Consider the following 16,986-nt stretch of genomic DNA (forward strand, 5'->3'; position numbering starts at 1 on the left):
ATATATATTCTCTCTCTGGGTTTTGATTTGAGGATAACAAGACTCTGATTGTATTTTTCTTGTGAATTTTTGTGAGAAGTCACATGACAAAATGAATAAAGGAAAGGGAGCAAGCATGTGCACAAAATCTACTATGTGTCTGGCTTTGGGCTTGTTTTTTGTTTGTTTGACTGTTTTTACAAATATTTTCTCATTTGATCCTAATAACAATCTAGTTGTTATTATGACTTTATTTTATAGCTGAGGAAATAGAGGCAAACAGGATTAGTGGCTTCACACAATGAGTAAGAATCTTGAGGACACTTTAAACTCAGGTATTCCTGATTTTGGGATTAATTGGCGCAGTGGATAAAGCACTAGACTCAGAGTCAGGAAGGCTCAGCCTTCTGATTTCAAATCTAGCCTCAGACATTTACAAACTGTGTGACCCTGAGCAAGTCACTTAATCCTGTGTGCCTTAGTTTCCTCATAAGTCAAATGAGCTGGAGAAGAAAATGACAAATGACTCCAGTATCTTTGCCAAGAAAATACCAAATAGGGTCATGAAGAGTTGGACATGACTGAAAAACAAAATATGGATTCCTAGTCCAGCTCTGTGCAACACACCATCAGCTACAGAGTCAACCTTTGGACCAAGAAGCTGGGAAAACAAAGTTCCACCTGTTTGCCCAAAGGATATAAAGAATTTGATAGGTGCTGCATTGCTTAGTGCTAGAAAAATAGTCTGACAATGTACTTTGCATTCTTACCAGACTCAAGACTCAAGACTCAAGAGTGAGAAAATGGCATACAGGAGCTGGACTACTGGTCTGTGCATCAGGGTGAATAGTTATGATCCTATACCAATCCTACTGCCTGCCTGAACAACAATGCTTATTTATATCTGGACTTTTGTTTTTCTACTTTTTTCTTCTCCCTGGGGAATCAGTTCTGCTCACTTCTCTACTTTCCCACTAAGATTAAAAAGGTTTATACAGTTCTTATCCTCCACTTCTTTTCCTCCCCCTCCTTTTGCAGATACCCTGTACAAGGCCAGCTAGGGAAAATTAAATCCTGAAAGAGTGATAAAGTCCTGAGCCCAGGGTCACAGGCTCAGCTTATTCTTCTACCCTCTGAAGGCTCAAGGAGAAAATAAATGAATAAATGAATGAATGAATAAACAAATGAATGACTGAGACAAAAGCTTGTTCTCAAACTTTTCCATCTAGCCCTGAAATTTATATAAGTCCCTCTCCTAAAAGAGGGCCACAGAACTTGGCACAGAGGTCCTGACAAAATTTCCCCAAAATTTCTTGCAGTTTATATGTGGACTAGATTTCTATCTCCCCAGCAATTAGTCAAATCAGGTCTTGGATGACACACATTACTGACCTGACATTGGCTATAGTGAAAAACATTCATGTTTTTTGGTACTTTCAACTGATCTCTGGTATTGCATGTATTTTCAACAAATCTCATATAATCATAAGCTGTTGTTTTTTCTTGTAATTGTGTCATTAATCTCATATCAACCTGAGGTCTGATTAGCTTGTATATCTGGTTAACATCAAATCTGTGGCTTCTTCTTCTTCTTCTTCTTTTTTTTAACTTTCAAGTCTCAATTCAATTGCACCTCCTCCTAGAGAAGTCTTCCCTGATCCTCCTCAGTGACCCAAATTCTGTTAAGAAGAAATGAAAGGATAAAAAAGGAAGGAAGGATTTATTAATTATCTATTATGAACCAAGCACTGTATTCAGTGCTTTACAAAAATCATTTTATTTAATCCTCACAACATCTCTGGGAGGTACGTACTATTATTACTTTCTTTTGGAGTTAAGAAAACTGAGGCAAACAAAAGTTAGATGACTTGATCAGTGTCACACAGCTAGTAAAAGTCTAAGTACATTTGAATTCAGTTCTTACTGATTCTAGGCCCCTGGCTCTAACCATTGTACCACATGATATACAGTAGTTGAACAATGGTGGACAAACCAGATCACTTCTCTGAAATTCATTTTCTTTGTATGTAAAATATACATATGATGATACTTATATTTAAATTATAGGGATATTGTAATAAAATTCTTTATGAACCTTAAAGCTTTAAATTAGTCACATAAAATTTTAATTATATTATTCCACTCAAGACTTTTATCTGCAATTCAAGGTAGTGGCCACCAGATGGAAGTGTTGTTTTGTTCTTTTTTGAGAAAATCAGTCCACCTGGTTGCCCTGGGGCATCTACTTTTTAAGGTCCATTTTTCTTTTTTTTTTGTTTTTTTATAAATAAAACATTTTTTTAAAAGACACTATCAACAAATGTTGAACTTTTATGTAAAATTTAAATAGAATTGTGATAAGGAAAATTATTAAATAATAAATTTAAAAGAGAAAACATTTTTGATTAAAAGATAACTGATACTTATTTGGGGCTTTATGGTTCTGAAATACTTTCCATCCATTATGTCATTTAATCTTCTCAACAGCCTGTGAGTAAGAAGTGAAGCTGGCCTTTAATCCAGATCTCCAGCTTATAATACTCTTTCCCTCCATTATACAACAGTGCCTCAACACAGTTGTTTACTTTTCCAATAACATGTTTCTGATTAATGTTATTTAGCTTATTCTGAAGCTGGTAAACTGTATTTAGTTTTTACTTCAGGGACAGATGAATAAAAAGGATAGATAGAAAATATGAATAGATTAGATACATAAATAGATAGGAAAGAAGGAAGGGAAAGAAAGAAAGAAAGAAAGAAAGAAAGAAAGAAAGAAAGAAAGAAAGAAAGAAAGAGAAAGAAAGAAAGAAAGAAAGAAAGAAAGAGAAAGAAGAAAGAAAGGAAAGAAAGAAAGAAAGAAAGAAAGAAGAGAAAGAAGAAAGAAAGAAAGAAAGTAAAGAAAGAAAGAAGAAAAGAAAGAAAGAAAGAAAGGGAAAGGAAGGAAGGAAGGAAGGAAGAAGGAAGGAAGGAAGGAAGGAAGAAGAAAGGAAGAAAGAAGGAAGAAAGAAAAGAAAGAAAAGAAAGAAAGAAAGAAAGAAAGAAAGAAAGAAAGAAAGAAAGAAAGAAAGAAAGAAAGAAAGAAAGAAAGAAAGAAAGAAAGAAAGAAAGAAAGAAAGAAAAGAAAGAAAAGAAAGAAAAGAAGAAAGAAAGGAAAGAAAGTAAGGAAGAAGGAAAGGAAGGAAGAAGGGAAGGAAGGAAGGAAGGAAGGAAGGAAGGAAGGAAGGAAGGAAGGAAGGAGGAGGAAGGAAGGAGGAAGGGAAGGGAGGGAAGGAGAAGGAAGGAGGAAGGAAGGAAGGAAGGAAGGAAGGAAGGTAGGAAGGAAGGAAGGAAGGAAGGAAGGAAGGAAAGGAAGAAAGGAGAAGGAAAGAAAGAAAGAAAGAAAAAGAAAGAAAGAAAGAAGAAGAAAGAAAGAAAGAAAGAAGAAGAAAGAAAGAAAGAAAGAAAGAAAGAAAGAAAGAAAGAAGAAAGAAAGAAAGAAAGAAAGATAAGAAAGAATAGAAAGAAAGGAAAGAAAGAAAGGAAGAAAGGAAGGAAGAGAAGGAAGGAAGGAAGGAAGGAAGAAAGGAAGGAGAGAAGGAAGGAAGGAAGGACGGAAGGAAGGAAGGAAGGAAAGAGAAGGAAGGAAGGAAGGAAGGAAGGAAGAGAAAGAAAGAAAAGAAGAAAGAAAGAAAGAAAAGAAGAAAGAATTTCTCTATATATAGGGAGAGAATTAGAAAAACTTTGGCTTCCAGTCCAAGTTGAATCAATTATTTATCTCTGAGGAAAGCCAATCTGTCATTCTGAGGCAATAGCTTCATCTGTAAAAAATGGAAGAACTAATTAAGCATAGACACCCCCCCCAAAGAGGTTAGTAAAAAAAGAAAATCCCCAAAATACCAAAATATTTGTAGCAGTATTTTTTGTGGTAGCAAAGAACAGGGAACAAAAAAAAATGCCCATCAACTGTGGGAAGGGTAAATATATTATGTAATATGATGATGTTTCTTACTATGTTAAAGAAAACATCCTCAGATTGCTCTCATTCAGACTTCTTGTTGCTCTTATCCAGACTTCTCTCCAATACTCTAGAAAACTTTTCATCCTGGAAATTCAGTTCAACCCTGGAATTCATACCTTGAATAGAACTTTTGGTAGGGCATCTCCCTCTGTTGAAACAACTCCTACTAGTACTGAGGGCTTCCTGGCCTGGTGCATCCTCATTTCTCACTACATTCTTTCTCTAACATGGTCCATATCTGGCTACCTTCATTATACCATTTTCCTCCCTCCCATAAAAGCTCCCATTTCTGCTGTCCCTTTTCTCCATTAGAAAGTAAGCTCCTTTAGGGTAAGAAATGTTTTGATTTCTTGTGTTTGTATTCCCATTACTTACATAGTTCCAAGCACGTAATAAATATTATAAAATGTTTGTTCATTGTTGACTTAAAGGATGAATATGATGAAAGCAGAGTATCCTAGCAAGACTTAGATGAACTGATGCAAATCCAAGTAAGCAGTCAAAACAAACAAACAAACAAACCAGTATATACAATGGCTAGAACAATGTAAGTGGAAAGAACAAAAAAAAAAAAAAAAATCAAAAGTGAATGTTGAATCATCACAAAGAACAAGCTTGTACCCAAATAAGAAATATGAGAAGACATCTTTCTCACCATCTATACTTCCATGTTCCTTTGCAGAAGTAGGAGATCCAGAGATGTGGAACATTATAAATTACATATTTTTAATACATTGATTATTTTTCCTAATTTGTTTCTCTTCTTCCTTTTTTGGTGGGGTTAATTTATTTTGTTATTGTTGTTATATGAAATGACTCTGGGAAAGGGAGGGGGAAGGATGCAAGAAAATGTTTAGGCAATGTTAAAACAAAAGATCTATAAAATATTGTTGCTATTGTTGCTATTTTAATGAAAAGTCTAGATTAAATAATTTCTTCTTAAACCTTTTCCACGCACAACCCCTTTTTGCCGAAGAAATTTGTACATGACCCTATCCATATAGATATATAATATAGGCATACATAAATAAAATATTTGCTGATAATGAGCCATAATCTTGCCCTCCCCACATTCAGTTACACAATCCCTAGCAACCCTATTGACAATTAAATACTATGGTTCTGAAGCTTTTCTCAATTTAGCATTATGTAAAGTTCCCAGAAGTATTCTTCTATAAGAATAGCCTTAACATCAATAAAATATGTAATTTGTTTTTAAAGAGGGAAAGAAGGGGGGGAAATGGGCCTAGCTGCTTTTGCCTGCTAGCTAGTCTTAGCTTGCTTGCTCAAAGATCAAATATATAATAATGCTCTGCCATTTGGGAACAAATGAGGCCCCCATACACAGCTGAAATTTACACAACAACCCGATTAGACTCCATTAAATATATTTAGATTCTAACCAGTGACTTGAAGCTTCCTGTAGAAATATCATTAAACTAATTATCATTGGTTATATAAACATTGTAACTGGGAAAAACACAAGAGAATAGTAAAACCTGGCATTTTTAAGAGGTATTTTATTGAAATTCAAGTTATCAGACAGACTTGGGTCCTCTTAAGTAGTTCCAATAATCTATATTAATTCAACAAGATAGGAAAATGTGGTTGATTTTTAGAAAGGAATAGATAATGGACCTCTTCATATGAATAGGAGCTTAGAGGACAGTGTTTATGATGGTGATAATACTAGGATAAGGTTTATTGAATTGGGGGGGGTAGTAAAGGGAGAGAGTTTTGTATAGAAAAGAACTTTGATCTTTATAGAAACATCTTCATTTGAAACATTTATTGAATGTTTATTTGAAACAATGAAACATTTCATGTTTCAATAAAAACTCTCATTTCCTTTTTATCCTTCTGTTAAAAGAAAGTTTCTCTATCTCCTATCTTTTCCATAAACAAATTTAGGGAAGGGGTAAATATTCATCAGTAATTCAGAATACAAGACAATATATTTAAAAGGCCATGCGAACCTCATGACATTATATATAAATGAGCTATATTATATGCGATTTTAAAATTTTTCAGATGTGGAATTTTGAAATAAGATAGTCACAAAATATTTTTATCTCAGTTGAAAGATGGGTGACATGGCTTGAGATATAATATATGTTGTCATTGTATTAGTTTTTTTTTTTTTTTTTTACTTTTTTAAGTGGGGATTCAACATTGGACACTAAGAATAAGATAATATAGCTAGTATAATGAGCAACACCAAAATTTATGGACTTTTTAAAAAGTGAAACAGAAATATTATAAGTTTCCAAAGATTGAGTCATGTTTGTCATGTTCTTCAGCAGATCCAAATATAGTAATAGGTGATTATTAAATTTAAGGGGAGGGGAAGGAGAAAGAAAGCCTTTGCATTGGCTAGATTCACATATATTAAGGGTCATATCTGGAAATACAAAACTAACCCAACTTTATTCAAATAGACATTGTCAAAACAAGGTGACCCACAAGTTCTATCTGAGGTTTAGGAAACTTGTGCGTGTCATGCTTTTTTTTTTTTCTGGGCCTGTTTCCACGGGATAATTTTACTCTGAGCAAAGATGTCACATCTCTGCCTCATTTCACAATGTGACCACAGCCAGAATAGAGACAAGCATCAGGGCTATGTGGGAAACAGGTTAGTGTTACATGTAATGATCAACAAAACCACAGGCCTGATGTGAGGGCCATAGCAGTTTATAGTAATGAAAAAAGTCAGGCTTTTCCTGTAGGTTCTTCTACATTTAGCAGAAATCATTTTGCTTGTAGAAATATACTACATTGAGTGCCTCTTTTCTGTCTACCTACCTAAAATGTCAGAGCAATATCTAAGGCAGCTTATGGTTCCCAGGCTAAATTCCTTATTATTGAAGATCACGTCATCCAAATAGATATTGTTCCTGTGTCCTGGTCGATACACAATTCTCCATTCATTTAACATTTTTAAAGATTCCTCTTGGGTCAGTCTGACAGTCAAAAAGTATTTATAGGTGAGACAAATGGAAATGACTCAGTGGATAAAGCGTTTGAATGATTAGCAATTTATATATAATCAGTAAACTTTTTTATTATATTAGTGATTTCCATTGATTCTGTGTCATGGACATTGTGTTTGGCAATCTGTTGAAACTACAGGACCCCTACTCAGAATAATGATTGTAAAACCATTACATTTAATTGCAAAGTAAATTAGTTATTTTGAAATATGCTCATCAAAATAAGATTAAAAAAACTGTTTAGAAGAATTATACTTGTTTACCTTATATTGGATTATTTGAGAGAAGGGAGAAAATTTTGGAACACAAATTTTTGCAAAAATGAATATTGACAATGATCTTTGCATTTATTTTGAAACTAAAAAGTTATTATTAAAATAAATTATAAAATATTATTAGATAAATAAATAAATACACAGACCCCAAGTAAAAAAACACCTAGATTATATCATGTGGCACCTGCCCATATTCTTGATAGGAAGAATTATCTTCCTATTTTCTCCCTTGGTGTGACTGAGGTAGATGAAAGACTAGGAAATCACTTCCTTAATGTCATGTTACAAATCAAAGGCAAATCTCCAAATGCAACTCCATACACCTGATTACTAATGCACTGCCTCTTTTTGGCAATCTTTCAACCTCTCCTTACGTATAAGGCCCCAGCTAACCAATACAAGTATCTCTGGCAACATAAAATCTTATCAATTGGCATATACACATATCTATTGCTGCAAGTATAATTTGTCCAAAGAAGGATCTTCTATTTATGACAACTTATTTGCATATCATTGATTAGTAATTTAATTCATTTACAGGATAAAATGAGATAGGATTCCATTTATCTCTAAACAAGTTTAAGGCACTTAGACTTGTCAAACAGCATCTGGTTTCTGCAAGAACAACATGTACTTTCTGACCACCAAAGATAACAAACTTCAGATCATACTTTCCTTCTAACTCTATTTAACATGAACAGAATTGATTTCCTTACTTTTTTTAGTTGCAGCTAATTTTTAATATGAAAGAAAATATGTAATTCTTGAGAAAGAAAGAATTGGATGTCATTCATTTTTAAATTATCATACATGCAATCAAGAGATAAATCTATATTATATATCAGCCATATTAATGTTGTTTAGATGCATATTTACGTATGTATAAATGTATTGTGTATGTGTGCATGTAGGTATATATTGTGTGTAGATATATATGTGGGGGGGTAAATATAGTTTTAGGTAAAAATAGAAGGGATGAAAGAAGAGAAAAAGAATAAAGTGAATAGTATACAGAAGAGAACACATGAAAAAAGGAAGCAAAAAAAGATGGACAATCATAAATGTAATATAAGCAGTTATTATGTTGTATATGTTGTATATGTGTTGTCTTGAAATGGAATATATTGTTACATATATTGAATCCTCCCTGATGTTCTGCTGGGCATATAACAAAATTTTGCTTGTTTCTTTTCCTTTTTCTGGATAGTTCTACTATCTGTTCCAATCCCTACCTAAGCAAGATGTGTTTATGCTTGTATATATGCATATATAATATCCATGTGGGCATATAAACACACAGGTACAATATTGTCCTCATTACTATAGCTCTTTTACTGCTCTACCATACTGGTTCAGGCATAACTATACCCCTTTATAAATTGTCTTCCTGAATTAGTACTATAAGTTCCTAGAGGGTAGAAATTCTTGATTGCTTATATTTGTATGTCCAGAATATATCAAGCACCTGGCACATAGTGAGGATCTTCCCCCTTTTTCCTCTTTTCCCCCATCTCCCTCTCCCTCTTCTCTCTGTCTTTGTCAGTTTCTGTGTCTGTTTTTCCCTTTTTCTACTCCTTTTCCAAATCGGCTCCCTCTTGTTGTTTTTTTTTTCTGTCTGTCTCTGTATCTATCTGTCCTTTCCTCTCTTCCTCTCTTCCTTTCCCTTCTTTTTTTCTGTCTGTCTCTTTGTTTGTCTCTCTTTCTTCCTCTCTCTCTCTCCCCCTACCCAGTCTTTCTCTATTTTTCTCCCTTCCTCTCTTTCCCTCCCCTCTTCTTCTAGTTGAGTTCAAAATGTGCTTTTTCTCCTATTATTTACACCCTCCTTTTATTACTATATCATTTTTTAACTTCTCTTCCTCCTTGTCAGAAGCTTTTTGCCTCAGTGGTGGCTCTGTCCCAGTCCCTATTTTCTGATTCATTAGTCCCTGGCTCAGACCACCATTTCAAGAAGCATCCAGGTTATGTTCACTTTCAATTCCATTACTCTCCATTCTTCTCCCCTCACTCTCCACCTCTCAGCTTCCCTATAGAGATTATCATTTCCATTAAAATATAAGCTCCTTTAGGGTAGAGACTGTTTTATTTATATTTGAATCCCCCATCCTTAACATAATACCAAACATACAGTAAGCACTTTAAAAAATACTTTATTCATGCATCCATCTATGGTTATTTGCCACACATACAAAACATGCATGTAATTATGGACACATACATATAAGTAACAGGTTTCCTTGTGTTGAGAAGTAACCCCATTCCTATGGAACACAAGCTTGCTTTGCTAGGTTCAATACTGATGGTAAAACTTCAAATACAATGTCAAGGAAAAACTACTTTTTCAGGGACCAATCTAACAAAGTATAGAGAGACTGATTGCTAGTGAGTAAATCATCTTGTCATGAATTTCTTAACCATGCCAACCCATGAAATGCAATGGTTAGATCTATACTTAAGAGGTATCACTTTATATAGCTTGTTAGATAGCTATTACTATAGTCCAAGCTCTCAGGGAAGTACCTGAATAAATCTCAGAAGTAAAATGGGAGAATATGAAATACTGATTTTTGGAGAATGATAAAACCAATTTTACTCAATTCTTTCATTTATCTCTCCAAGAAAGGTTTATGAACCTTCCTTCCATTTCATTTCATTTTCCTTTTGTCTTTTAGTTTCATTCTTAGTAAAAACTGATATGACTACACCACTATTTACCAGTTTTCCCCTACCCACTCATGCTCTTATGCTAGCTTTTCCCCTGAAAATCCCTGGGACTTAATTGACTTAAATGGAAAAGGCTCAAGCTGTGCTTCTTTTGATAAAGTTTCTTGGTAGCCTCTGGTTATATTAACAGGGCTTTCTGTTCATGTAAGAGCTCAAAAAGCTCTTCTTGATTAGAGTCTAGGCTATTCTGACTTATTTTTACTAGGTAAAAGACTCTATTTTTTGCCTCAATTCTTACCTAGCATTAATCACTGAAGGAGAATTATTTTTTTTTTCTTGCTCCTTATTGTCCATCCAACTGTCCTTCAATCATTCACCCACAGTACTCCATTTTCTGTATATGAGTGCTTCATAAGAGATACTAAGTTCATGGGCAAATAATTTAACTTACTGAGCCTTTTTCCTCATCTGTGAAATTAACTAAATGATATTTATAATATCCAACACCATGGTGAAGAAATAATAGTACTCTTGTACTTTCTTCATCTCTTTTTGGATCTGTCAAAACTTGTCCCAAAGAAAACTTTCCTAAGTTTTCCCAGGTTTACCTTCTAAAGATCTCTAGAGAAAAACATTAATCTTATATTTGTGTCATAGTTTCTCTCTTTCTGTTTTTTTTTTAAGGTTTGGGGAAGCTTTTTATTTGCTCATTTTTTACACCTATAGTTTCATTGATATAGAGAACTCCAGTGAGGAAAGTTTCCTGGTACACTGAGCAATTTACATTTGACTCTTTACCCAGTTCAGAGAGTATATGTCAAAAGGCAAGACCTGATCACAGGTTGATATGATTCTAAGGTAAGCTCATTAAGTTCCATGCTGTACTGCATCTCTCTACTTCTTTCTTTCAAAACTTTTCAGCACTTTTCACAAATATACTCACCTACTAGAACCAGTGATTTGACTAATAGTTGGGGGAAATATTTTTTATAACTCATAATGATAACCTCTTCCCCCATAGCATACATAAATAGTCTGACTTGCAAACACCGAATTCATAAATGACCCATTCTGTATTTATGAGGAAAAGGGAATGGGGAAGGAGGTATATTCAGTTCTACTCTATCACCAGAGACCTTCCATTGGTGCCAAAAGAACCAATTTAAAAAACACACGGAGCTTTTTAGACAACCTGTGGGGAAAAGGGAGGAAGTTATCAAAAATGAGAATAGCTTAAAGGAATTCCCTCTAGGGGTTGAGCTCCTAGAAGAGTTCACTTTTCTCCAACATTGGCCTTCTGCCCAGAAATATTTCCTCCAAACTTACTGAATTTTTTTTATTATTATTTTGTCACACTTACCAAAATTCCTCTAACTGGTGATTTATTTGGGTTAGGTAGCTCATCTCAATGGAAAGAGATGACCTTGGAGCTAGGAAGATCTAAATTCAAGCTCTGATTCTGATGTCCTGAATTTAGGGTCTTTTGTAAATCATTTAATCTTTTATTGCTTTCTCCAGGCAACTCACAAAATTGTAAGTTGCAGAGAAGATATAGTGTACTATCTCCTCTTTCACCTCAGTTTCACATGGTTAAGTGATCTTACTCCTTACCTAACCCTTCTATTTGTTTGAACAATTCCATTCTATCCCATCTTCTCTAACAGATTCCACCATCCTCACTCTTTCACATATTTTTCAATCTCTTCCTCTCTAGTGGCTCATTTTCTAGTGCCTGCAAATATATCTGTCTTCCCCATCCTAAAAAAAATCACTTGATCCTTCCAGCCCTGCTAACAACTATCATCCTATTTCTCTTCTTCCTTTGTAGCTAAATATCTACATTTTCTCTCCTCACTTTCTTAACTCATTATAATCTGGATTCTGACATTATGTCCCAAAACTACTCTCTACAAAATTAACAATCATCTCTTAATTACTAAATCCAATGATCTTTTTGCAGTCTCCATTCTCCTTGACTTCTCTGCAGCCTTTGACACTTTTGATCACTCTTTCCTCATTGATTCTTTCTTTTCTCTAGGTTTTTAGGTCACTACTCTCTCTGGGTACCTCTCCTATTTATCTGACCGCTCCTTCTTTCTTTTACTGAATTCTTCTCCAAATCAAACCCTTTAACAAGAAGTGTCTCTTGGAGTTTTGACTTTGGCCCTTTTTACTTCTCCCTCTATATTGATTCACTTGGTAATCTCATCAGTTCCCATTCATTTCATTACTCATCTATATCTTCTTATCCTGCCTGAAATTCTTTCACGATCTCCAATGTCTAGCTGCTTTTCAGACACCTCAAATTGGATTCCAATGGACATCTTAAACTCAATATGTCCAAAACAGAATTCATCATTGCCCTCCCTAAACTCTCTCCTATTGCCACCTCCCCTATTACAACACTGTCTTCCCTGTCTTTCAGGCATGAACCCTAGGTGTCATTTTGGAGTTCTTACTATGTCTCATCTCCTATATCCAATCTATTGTCAAAGCCTATTAGTTTCATCTTTGTAATATCTCTTGATTATTCTTCTTTTCTCTGATGTTTCCTTTAGTGCAGACCCTCATCACCTCATACCTGAATTGTTGAAGTAGCCTGCTAGTAAGTCTGCCTGCCTCAAGTCTCTCCTCATTCCAATTCATCCTTTATTTAGCCACTAATGAGATTTTCCTACTGTAAAGGTCTGATCATATTACTTACCTACTTAATAAACTCAAGTGACTCCCTATTGATTACAGGATCAAATATGAAATGCTCTATTTGGCATACAAATCCCTTTATAATCTAGCTCACTACCACCACCTTTCTAGTCTTTTTACACCTTACTCTTCCACAAGTGATCTTTAATTACAATGACACTGGCCTCCTGATTGTCCCATGAGCAAGATGTTCCAAATCTCTTAACTTCAGGTATTTTCCCTGACTATCCTGACATTCCTGTGCCTGGAATGCCCTTCATTCTCCACTCCAACTACTGATCTCCTTGGCTTCCTCTAAAATTCCATTTTTTTTTTACAGGAAGTCTTACCCAAGCCTTTGTAATTCCTATATGTTCCCTCTATTAATTATTTCCTACTCTGCATAGCTTTCTTTGTCGATGTTTGTTTACATGTTATCTCCCTGATTAGATTACAATCCCTTGGACACTGTGACTGCCTTTTGTCTCTTTTTGTATGCCCAATGCTTAACACGATGCCTGGCACAAAGTAAGCACTTAATAAATGTTTATTGACTAATTAATTGATTGAGCTCAACACTAATGGAGGGAATTTTCTCCAGGGAGATTTTCCTGTCCCAATGAAATTACATGTCCAGTTCCTATACCTATTTATTTTTTAAAAGAGGAAACTATCTCTTGGAGAGGTAATAGTCTATCAGCAAGTTATATTTTAGTTTAAATTTAGTTTAGTTTAAATTAGACTCAGTCTATTGCTTTTCTCATAAAACATAGATCAGACAGCTTTATTTAGGGAAAGAGGCTTTGTTTTCATCTTTATTGTGATCATTTCTTAATCATTTTCTTTTTCTCACATCTTTTCTGGATTCAATTTAATTTATTCTATATTTTATTGAGGAATTAGTCTTCTTAAAATACAGGTAAAATCATGTAACTCTGCTACTCAAAACTTTATGTTTATTCAGTGTCTATTAAATAAAATCCAAACTTCTTAGCCTGGATTTTAGTCATATGCTTCTAGCAATGATGATGATAATAATGGCGACAACAATGACAACTAATATTTCTAATGTAGACTAAAGTTTTTAAATCACTTTAACAAGTCTTAAAGGAAAACTATTAGGAGAAACTATCTCAGATTTTTTTAGACACAGAAACATTCATAAATCATAGATCTTGATATTTTCCCTAGGGCTTAGCACAGTGCTTTGCACATGGTAGGTATCTGAGAAATGTTTATTGATTGATTTTATAGCTAAAGAAACTGAAGACTGGGAATGTGAAGTAACATACCAAAAGATTGACACATAGAGTGTTTAACGAGGAAAACGTTGGCTCCCTACCAAGAAAAAATTATTGAAAATAACTATCTTTGAACTTATACATGAAGCCCCACAGACATTATTAATGTCTTTCTATGTGGAAAGTTCCATTATAGCCACTTAGGAAGAGACAAAGATATGTTAAACTTATCCCCTACCATATAGAGTCTGAAAATTTAGGAAGGGTGATGTACTCAAAGGCTATGCCAGTACATCCTATAAAACCGGAAATGCTTCAAGTACAGACCCAAAAATGGAATATGAATATTCCTATCATTTGAGAACCAAGCAATAACTAAAATTGTAGGGGCTCATCCTCAGTAAACTAACCATGTGGTGATGCTTTCATTCACCTTAACTACAGCAACTCATAAACAATCTTCTGCTAAAGAATGGAGAATTGCAATCAGCATTGTGAAAGCAAATAATAACATTTATAATATCAACAATCCTTGACATATGGATAAAGTGCATATAAAAAGTGCCATGAGAACACCTGGGAGAGAAATCACTAACTAGGGGCAATCAGAAAAAAAAATTCATTGAAAAGCTGGCATACCTTTAAGTTCAAGTGGGTATGAATTTGCTGGTAAAAATGGTAGAGGGAGGCATATTCCAAGTTTTATAGGGAATATTATAATATTCCCTATAAATAAATACAAATAAATGCAATAAATACAAACAAGATTTAGAAAGAAAAGCAAAGGAAACAGTCAGACAAAATATTCTAATAAAATTGTGGAGCAAGAAGACCTTATTATGAACTGAAAGAATCATTGAATGGCTTCTAGAAATAGGTAAAATCTGAGCTAAGATTTGAACACAGTGAAGGGCTTTTTAAAAATCATAGATGAAGGAGGAGTATATTCCAAGCATGAATACAGGGGAGTGGGAAGCAAAAGTTAAGTTCATTTTAGCTAGAATATAGAAAAGGGTCCATAAAGGTTGAAATAAGGTTGGGTAGTACCCTGGAAGCTAGACCAAGGAATCTGTATCTTTTCCAGAAGCAAAAAAGAGTCACTGGAAATTTCCCAGCTGTGTTAAAGCTAGTACTTGGGAGATTTCAGAGCTCTGATTAAACCAGTGACCAATCCTTCTTCAGAGGATGATGAGTAAGCATACCACCCACCACTTGGCAGAGAGGTGATGGACTAGAGGTGCAGAAGAGCACAATTTCAGATATGGCCAATGTACCGATTTGTTTTGTCACAATGGAGAACTCTGATGGGGGAGGAAAAGGGAAGTAGGGTAATCAGTCAAGATAGAAATGAAAAAAAAATCCATAAAACCTTTTTTTAATATAAAGAAGACAATCCTGAAATTACAAAGGCATAATAGAATTCCTTAGCTTCTTATACAATCTTCTTTTCTGTCAATCTCTGTATATTGAAATGTTTGAGTTTGGTGGTAATTGTTACATTAATAAATGTAACTATTTTAAAACAAATGTGTCTTGTTAGTCATGAGAAGAGTGTATCACAATGTAATATAAATAGAATAAGAAATAGAAAAATAATAAAGAGATAAAGAGAATAAGAATAAAGGGAATAAAAAACAAAACAAGAAGAGAGATAAACCAAGAGGAGACCAGGACAACTCAGGCAAAAGCTGGGGGTAAAGATAAGGGGGAAAATATAGGAAGTTTTGTGAAAGTTGAATCAGTAGGGGTTAGCTTCCACAAAGACATGGGGAGGAAGCAAAGATGACTTGGGCATTTCGAATCTGTGTGATTGTCATCAACAGAAATAGGGAAGTTGGATTTATATTGAGATTTGAGTTGGGAATACTTGATAAATGTTGAGGCCAGGATATAAACTCAGACTCCGGTCTTTCTGACTCTCAATTCTAGTACTGCATCCACTGAGCCAAGAGGAATCACTGCAAAAAATCTGTACCTATATACTCTTATCTGGGATTATGTAGACTGAGAAATGTTCATTCATTGTCAGTGTGGTCTTTTAGCAGGTTATCAATCCATCTTAAGCCTTTTTACTAAGTTTACCATAACTCCATATTTTCTGGAATTAACTGAAACAAGGTATATTTTAGTCTTTTTCATGTTCAATGTATGTGTATTATTAAATATTAAGAATTATTGGGACAATGATAGTAATAGAGAAATGGGTAGATAAGGAAATTTTATAGGTGATATATTGTTAGCTTGTGTATTTAATCTATTCCTTGACTACTTGTCAGGTTGTCCTCTCCTCAACTCTGGATTTGTACTCTCTTAGGTCTCTTTAGTCCTAGGGGGATAGACAGCTAATAAATGAATTTGCATAGAGATATTGTTGCTTTCAGACCCCAAACTAGGAAATTTTGCTTCCCAAGCAAATTTCTGAAACTGTGCCCTGAGGCAAGTGGCACATCTGCCTGTCCTCCACCAGGAAACTGGTAGCACAAAAACAATGTTTGTCTGATTCTACTTGTAAAGGTGGGAGAGAAAAGAACTCTAGTCTCTCTTCTATTTTAATTAATTGTTCTTGGGGCTAGTAGATATCATTTTCTGTACCAAAATACTATTGTCAGCATCCTCTAAATGTGGTACACCAAGGGAAAGGACTGACCATTTTGCCTAAATGTGGGAATTAATCTGGTTTAATTCTGAATCACAATAAAATGGAATCGGGAAATATTTAATAAAGTAGATTAAAATATAGTACAACATAATGACAAATTGTGGTTTTCTAAACAAAATGCAACCTTGTGGGTCAATCAATCAATATTCATTAAGTGTAAGTGCCTGTGCCAGGCATTTTGCTAAGCATTAGGGATACAAAAAAGGCAAAAGTTGTTCTGAAGGAATTTACATTCAAACTGATGTTAAACAGACAAACAAATATCTATGAAGAAAACCAAATGAAAAAATAAATAGAAAAAAACTAACAGACAGGAGGTAATGGAATTAAGAGGGACTGGGAAAGCATCCTATAGAAGTAGGGATTTTAATTGGGACTTAAAGGCAGTCAGAGAGTTTAGTAGTTGGAGCAGAGAAGGGAGAGGATTCCAGGCATGAGAGACAGAGAAAATGTCTGAGCCAAGAGATAAAGTGTCTTGTTCACAGAAAGACCAGAAGACTCA

The sequence above is a fragment of the Sminthopsis crassicaudata genome, chromosome 3 (genome assembly GCF_048593235.1).
Source record: "Sminthopsis crassicaudata isolate SCR6 chromosome 3, ASM4859323v1, whole genome shotgun sequence".
Classification (NCBI taxonomy): Eukaryota; Metazoa; Chordata; class Mammalia; order Dasyuromorphia; family Dasyuridae; genus Sminthopsis; species Sminthopsis crassicaudata.